The sequence below is a fragment of the Dermacentor silvarum genome, chromosome 3, assembly GCF_013339745.2.
Source record: "Dermacentor silvarum isolate Dsil-2018 chromosome 3, BIME_Dsil_1.4, whole genome shotgun sequence".
Taxonomy (NCBI): domain Eukaryota; kingdom Metazoa; phylum Arthropoda; class Arachnida; order Ixodida; family Ixodidae; genus Dermacentor; species Dermacentor silvarum.
Genome location: NC_051156.1, coordinates 103,965,566 through 103,974,204, shown reverse-complemented (window position 1 = coordinate 103,974,204; position 8,639 = coordinate 103,965,566).

The window sequence follows — 8,639 nt, the reverse complement described above, 5'->3', positions numbered from 1 at the left end:
GTAAATTATGTATATAATTGCATCGATATGTAAATTATTACATCTTGTGTATTAAGTGTATATAATTGTATCGATATGTAAATAATAAATATTGTGTATATAAGTGCATATACATTCACCCTATAACAACGCGTCACGTTATATATAATGTGTGGGCGAATGCTTCACGGTTTCACCGATAAGCGTTGGAGCTTCGCCCCACTCATCAGCATTCCCTTCTTGGAGATGGCGTGGATTTTTTGGATGTCGTTATTTCGTAGAACAAAAAAAACAACTAAATTATAGGTCATGATGCAACAGCGCTAAATACGAACAATAAGGGAAGAAGGAACGAAACGTAGCGCTCTTCCACCAACTCGCCCAGCTATCTTCACTTTCGTTAAATTCTTTCATTTAAAGTTTGAAAGCAACGCAAGGACTGAGGTACGCTGTAGTATACGAGACTGCGGGTTATATACGACAGTTGTTTTTTTAGCAGCAAATTTATGTTCGTGAAGTTTCACTTTGACGCGCGTAACAGCTCACAAGTGGCAAGCCTTTGAGTGTCCGTAGTACAGGCACACAGGCCACTGCTCTCAGAGTCCGCGGTGAAGCACGAATGTCGCTTAACTGGCGATGTCAATGATAAGAGCGCCCGTCCATTAACTTCACATTGAGGCAATATGAAATTGGCAGATGCACACAATATGCTGTTAGGAACCACATATGCACTAACCACAGATCTACGGTGGAGCATTGGCAGTTGACAAGTTGGGCTGACTGCACAACGCGCACTCTTAGTGTTGTGGCCTCTGTGCGTGCATTTCAAATGTCGCAGCATTCAATAATGTTTAGGGGGAAGACGATTTTGTGCGCATCGCGAAGTTGTTCAGGTGGTGGCCATGTGAGCTGTGAGAACCTGGTGCTGTTGCAGTAAATATAAATATTAACAACCAACCAATCAATCGCTTGTTAATTTAGCTCACCAGAAAGAACTCGAAGATCTCAATGTAACCTTACATCTGAATAACAATAATTCTAATAATCAATCAATCAATCAATCAATCAATCAAACGTTTATTGCAGCGCCCAGGAAAGCTTATGATAACAGTATAGCTTCTTTTTTTTTCAAATTTTCAATAAGGGTTCTGCAAATCCTTCTGCTGTGATACTCAGTTATAAGCTTTCATTCAAGATTTGCGTGCATATCTTGGCAGTGCATTTCTCATTGATTGCATATTTTAGATTTTCATTACGCCTTTGAGAAAGTTGAACACTCATTACTCTTGCACAGACTAGGCGGTCTTAATATCTACATGGGGATAATTAACTGGACTCGTGCGTTCCTATAACCTCGCGTCCAATTTGTTATTTCTCACGTATCTAACTCCGATGTGGCCCCAATAAAATCAGGCGTTCTCAAACGGTCGTATCTTGGTCCTATTTTATTTTTATTAGAGATAAATAATCTACCCAATCACATACCTTCGCAGGTTTGTTTATTCGCAGATAACTGCGTTATTCATTGCAATATAACTATCACTGCTGATCTCGTATGCTCTCAGGCTGATTTATAGAGCGTCCGTGACTGGTGTCACACTTCGCTGATGGAACTTTACCTTAACAAATGCAAAACTATGCGGATCTCCCGTATCAACATCGCTTGCCAACCCGACGTACTGAATGATTTTCCACTGCAGTCTGTAACATCCTACCGTTACCTTGGTATCCACGTAGCTAACGACTTATCCTTGAAACAAGACGTACAACACGCAGTATCTTAAGCAAACCGTACCTTAGGCTACTTAAAAAGAAATATTTACCTCGCTCTAATTTCTTTAGAATTACTGCTATACGCCACATACGTCCGTCCACAACTGGAATAAGAGTAATCTGTATGAGACACACATCAGGCCACATTAATAGACGCACCTGCCGCAGTACAGGATTGCTCCATTCGCTTCATGTTCTCAAATTACCATCGAACTGCGAGTGTCACACAAATGAAGGACTCCTTCGGTGTTTTATTATTTTCCGTTCATCGCAAACACTCGCGCATTTCTCTTTAAAAAAATTGTGGGGTTTTGCGTGCCAAAACCACGTTCTGATTATGAGGCACGCCATAGTGTGGGGACTCTGGAAATTTGGACCACCTGGGGTTCTTTAACGTGCACCTAAATCTAAGTACACGGGTGTTTTCGCATTTCGCACCCACCGAAATGCGGCCGCGGGGGCCGGGATTCGATCCCGCGACCTCGTGCTCAGCAGCCCAACACCATAGCCACTGAGCAACTACGGCGGGTTTCTCTTTTCAACATGATATACTGTCGTAACACAGCAATTCGCTTCATATGGATTCACCCAGCGCCATTCCTTAAGCCAGTCAAGACCACCAGCATAAGATCAACATACCCAGATATAACGCCGTCGAGTGCACTCATTCATTCTTTACACGAACATATAATGAAAGGAATAATCTACCCGCATCAAAACCTATTATTTGAAACCCTCTTCTCTTAAGAATACATTGAATAGAATTATGTAACACAGCAATCCTGCCTTTGGTCTTGTGTACGAGTACTTTTTGTTATTTTATTGTATACGGTACTGCTTCTAAATATGCCTACTTGTTTATGTGCTACATTTCCTTTCTTTTGTCCTCGCTTTTTTTTTTCTTCACCCCTCTGCTCTATAATGTACTCCCATGTACCTTGAGGGGTTTAAAAATATAAATGACCAAATAAATGCATGCGTTGTTTGAAGCGCCACAAAATTGATAATTTATCATCGCAGCTACAGGCACAATTCATCGAAGGAATGCTCTAAGGCAGCGCAGCAAATCCTGGGCAATTCCGGGTAGACATCTTTATTATGGCAGCCGCGAAATGTTATGCTACTGAACAATTTGAAAAGCGTTTATAGAAGGTAGGGCCAGTCAAAGTATAGATACACTAACATTTTACTTACATTAGATAGTTCTTTAAGTGCTCATATAAATAACCCCGGGATGTGAATGGCAAGTGCCCTCGGCATGCGCTATGTACATAGGATATGCATTTTAGATAATGCACCACTTCAGTTTTAAATTGTAACGTTGGAACTAAAGCCTACCTAGTGTATCTTGCATTCATACACAAAAGACACCTAAGTCAACCACATTCGTCTAAAGGAAGTTGGTGATTAAGGGCCATAAATCCTGCACAGAATTGACACGAGATAAAGGTTACGTTACGACATTTTTTTTTTTGCATATCTGGTATCAGTAACGTTGTGAACAGATGAGGAAAGTTTGGCAACAATCCGCTATAAAAATTGTCCTCTCAGCTCCTCTCTACTTCATTTCTCTACGTTTAAAAAGTAAAATTCAGCAGTATCAATACAGTGCGTCAGAGATAATCGGTTAGTTATTGATATCAATCTGCTTACAGAGCTTTATTCATTAATTGAGACTGATGTCTTCTCTCGCAGGTTGACCTTGGCGAGCTTGTCCCTTAAAAAAATGCAAACGAGAGCACAGCTCCTGCGTACGTACAGTTCATGGCTATGTTACATCTCTCGCGAGCATCCTTGCTTGTATAAGTGTCCGCTAGGCAAGCTGCTCCCAGCATATTCAGATTAACGGTACTAATATAGTGTTTGCAGTGGTAACTCAGACGACTATCATTTCACTGCAGTGTTCTTCGTGTACTGAAATGGTCATCAGATGTATCAGCTGTTCACTGCATGGTTGGTTAGCCGCTCGCAATAGCCATCCGACCGTGGAGCGTCGAACGCAAGTTGACGCCACACTGCGATGGATTTAGGCATTGAACACTGGCTGTGTTTGAGAGTACCCCTGTTTTGAAACATCAACGCTTGCTTGTGTGCTTGACACGGCATGTTGACCTTTCTTATCGATGTTTAGAGGACATGACAGACCTTCCCGTGCACCCAATTAGGCAGAATTCACAAGACAGCACAGCAACCGCGCATACCTACTCCATATGCTAATTAACGATGACATTAAGCAATACTAAAACAGTCGAATCTACAAGGGCGAGGTGCGGACCAGGAAAGGTTTTACAATAATACAACGTACATATTTGCAATGCATCCCACATAAAGGGTGCCGCGATTTGTATATGTATCCGTCACATTGTAGCAAAGCCTATAGATTGCTGCACGTTGAGTGCATTGTCCTGATCGCTTGGTACGTTCTTGCTCTCTGAAATGTACGTTGTCGAGTGAGAGTACCATTTACCAACACCTTGTGTATATATATATATATATATATATATATATATATTAAATGTGTGTGCAGGAGAGGTTGGCATCATGGGTGATGCCCGCTACTCCTTCCCTCTTGAGCAAACAGTAGTTATAAAAAAAAAAGATTGGCCGGCTGAAACAAACAAACGAGAAAAAAACATTGAGACTAATGTATTCGTCTTCATTAGTGGAAATGCTCTCTTCTTCTACAACCTGACGCTGGCAGACACGGCATGGAAAATGTTGTTTACAATGGCGGCTCTTGCAGTGCCGTCTGGGAAGAGCTGGATTTCTGCATCTGAGTGTTCAACCTATGAATATGGAGCGAAAACTGCAAGAAGCGGGACAAAGTAAACAGGGACCGCTTGCACGAAGCACTTTAGCCACTGATTATTTTACTCTAGTTTAAGAAAGTATTTCAGTCCTCTTAAGTTGGCGCCGCGCTGCGTCCAGCAACTCCCGAGGCAAGCGCGCGTCGGACCCACAATGCGGCCTTGTGCTGCCGGCTCACTTTTTCGCATGGGAACAGAGCGAATCGCCTCCGCTTGCACAACTCGCAGTTCCTGAAATGGCTTCCTCTTCTTCTCTAGATGTACGCACCAGTTTAATTTCGTTAAACGTGCAACGTCAACGTGTGTTTCAAGACCGCGTAGTCGTAGGTTCGGCGTTTTCGGGTGGATCGGCGACAAAGCTCCGACGTGGTTTAGCATCGAGAGGGACGGCATAGTTTTCATCGCCGAGCCGCCGAGCTGCGGCGGAAGAACGCGTATACACGACGCAGCATACGAGTGTCGCTGCTGCTGCAAATTGTCGTCGCGCTTCATTTTATAAGCTTGAAACGCTTTAGCTCCCGTTGTCCGCGACCTTCAAGTCACCTTGAGACAAAAGCCTGAGCCGTTATCCGGGCACTCAAACGAGAACATATGGGCATCGTTGCGAGAACAAAACGAGAACATCCGGGCAACCAGTCAAAAGTAAGAGAATGCGGTCTCTGCCCCTCAACCCTTTGCGCAGGACCGCATTACATACACTAGTTACTTCCCAAACAAGTTACAAAAAATATTGCTTCCGATTTCTTTCTAATGTTTGTTCACAATATCGCTCAGACTAACTTCTGTACGCTGAACTTTTATTTGTCATTTCCAATAGTGAAATTCAAAAGGCAGATAGAGGGCACCATACATCTTTTGGCGCTGAGGCAGGGTTGCCTGTGCTCTTTTGAACGCCAGCGGTCCATGAGTCGTGAGCGGTCCGCAACAAGAAAATGTAGTGACAGACGCTGAGCGCTCATGGTCGTTTCGTTAACTTGGTATGTACCAAAATTGGCATAGTGTGACAAGAGTGTATGACGAACATAAATGAGAGGTCATGAAACAGCCGCCTACGTCTTGATGTTCTCATAGTCGTTTCGTTAACTTAGTGTGCACCAACAAGTTACAAAAAATATTGCTTCCGATTTCTTTCTAATGTTTGTTCACAATATCACTCAAACTAACTTCTGTACCCTGAAGTTTTATTTGTCATTTCCAATAGTGAAATTCAAAAGGCAGATAGAGGGCACCATACATCTTTTGGCGCTGAGGCAGGGTTGCCTGTGCTCTTTTGAACGCCAGCGGTCCATGAGTCGTGAGCGGTCCGCAACAAGAGGAAAGTGTAGTGACAGACGCTGAGCGCTCATGGTCGTTTCGTTAACTTGGAAAATTGGCATAGTGTGACAAGAGTGTATGACGAACATAAATGAGAGGTCATGAAACAGCCGCCTACGTCTTGATGTTCTCATAGTCGTTTCGTTAACTTAGTGTGCACCAAAATCGGCATAGTATCACAAGAGTCTATGACGAACATAAAGTATAGGTCATGATGTGAATGTCATGACATGCGTGTCACGTAGATCATCAAACAGCCGCCTACGTCTTGGTGCTGTCATGGTCGTTTCGTTAACTTGGTAGGCTCCCCGCACACTGCTTCGTATAAAATCGATTCCCACAGGGCGTGGTATCTGCCGGCTTTTTCTTTTATTTATTTTTTTTTTTTTTTGCTACGGGAATTATTTTAGTCACGGCAGGAGATACGGCAGGTGTCCACGAGTAACTCAAGCCAAGTTGTGCGCCGCGTGTTCTAATCTTCTTGACTTGCCGATTCATAAAGTGAGCGCTTTTCATTATACGCGCGCGCATGATTGGCTTAGCTTTATCGTTACTCAGCGTTTGAAAGCAGTTTAGACTGTTTCTTTTCTTTTCTTCTTCCAAGTTCTTTTCCTAAGCTGAGCTGCGTTCTCCCGCCGCAGCTCAGCGATTAAAGCGATGCCGTCAAGGTCGAGGCTAAACCAGCGTCGGGGCTATTTGTTGCCGAACTGGCCGAACCATTCGAAAACGTTGGACATACGAGTACGGTCTACAAAAACGCGTTGACATTGCAGGCATAGTGAAATCAAACGGGCGCGCCCATCTTGAGAAGAAGCCGCAGCCATTTTGATGAACTGCGAGCTGGGTAAGCGGAGGGGATTCTGTTCCTATGGGAAAGAGCGAGCCGGCCGCACAAGGTCGTGTTGCGTGCCGGACGCGCGCTTGCCTCAGGACTTGCTAGACGCAGCGCGGCGCCAACTTAGGGGACTGGATGGAAACACAACGCTGCCCTACACACTAAAGCCAATATTTGCCGTTGTTCGTTCTTACTTTCATTGTGCACCAACCGGACCATTTCAGCGCTTGTTTTGCAGCTTAAGTAATACCTAACGCGGGTCCAAGAAGCCAATTTGTGAATGAATGATTAATATACCAACGAATACGTATGCTTTACCTGCAGTACAGAATCAATTTCGGCGAAATATTCAAAGCATCATGTCATAAAGTGTCACGTGGTGTCAAGAAGTCTATACGAAGGAAGGTAGACATAATATTGTCGTGTTGTATTGATAATATAATGTAACGCAATGGACAGCTTAATACAACTATAATTTATCTCACCAGTTCCGTGCAGGGATAAACAGCAGTCGAACAATGGATTTCTCGGGCAGGAGCCAATGTCCCTCGTACGACCAATGTACATTACTCCGAGTGTGCATCATAGCGTGAACTTTTGTCTATTTCTCTGCAGTGGGTCAAACTTGTGTGTATCGCAGCCAACCGGGATCGAGAACCAGGGGCCCATGTTCACCAAAAAGCTCTTATGCTAGAAATATTGTTCATAAAAGAACATTTCATCCAATCCTAATGACGGGCAGACGGGCAGACTAATAGCGAAGGCGGCCAGCGAGTGACAAATATCGCGAACGATAAGCTTTGTGAATTCGGCCCCAGAGAAAGGGCTCGTATATTAGCGTTAATCCTCCCTGGGGCGACATTGCTTGGTACTCTGACTCGTTTCTCCCAAAAGACTAGAAATAACTGGGACCACCTTCCCAACGCCGTCGTCTTCATTTCGAACTCTCGTTTTGCTAATGTTTTATCATTCTTCTTTGGTAATCCATCCATTTTAATCTGGAGCACTCCTGACGAGTTGTGCCCAGTTTATTGCACAGGGTATTTGACCGTTTTCGTCCGTCGATCCCGAAGGTAGCGCAGTCTAATAATGTGGGCCGTTTGCTAGGGTGTGCGCCCCTTGGTATGTGCCTTAAGGCGCGTGCCGCTTAATGAACATCTTTGACGCTAACTTGGGTTCTTGGGTGCCACAACAACAGCAAACACCTCCATGCGCTGCACTCTGAATGAGATCACAGCAGGTTGCAAAAGTATTTAACTGTTCACTGCACAGCAGTTCTATGATCGGCAACGATCACTGTCTGCCAAACTAAGCATGCTTCGCATTACGTGGATGTCAATTGGTGTTGGAGCCTGTTTTTTTTTTACCCCTTCTTTTAGTAAAGCCTGGCGGCCCCCAGAAGGACTAAATTATTAAACAGCAAATACACGAGGCACATCGACACAGCGCCCGCTTTGATTGCTAATGTGCAGACACGTTCGCTTCGTGGCGCGATATGCAGCTGCCGACCTTGCCAAGTTGATAACTATCCGCGGAGAGAAGCCTGGCTCGTGGTCAGCCGCCGTCCAGGTGGTCATGCTTGAGCGTAGCCTGTTCCTGCGCCGCCGGTGGGCGACGTACGTGCTGCTCAGCTGGCTGCTTTCTTTGCTGATGCTGGTGGCCGCCTTCCAGTGGATGAACGCCGACATGCTCGAGCAGGAGCCCGCGCCCGCAACCGTAATGCACGTGCCGGTGTCGGTGCGCGACCACTACCCCCACGCGGCCACCTTCCTCGACGACGATGCAGCCTCTGGAAACGTGACCCACTACTACCAGCGGCTGGCGAGTGCAGTGCATTTTACACTTTGTGAGCCAAGGAGGTTTAAAAAATATATATATGTAGTGAAGCCGAACTGCCGCCATCTTAGGATGAGCACGACAAAACGTTAGCC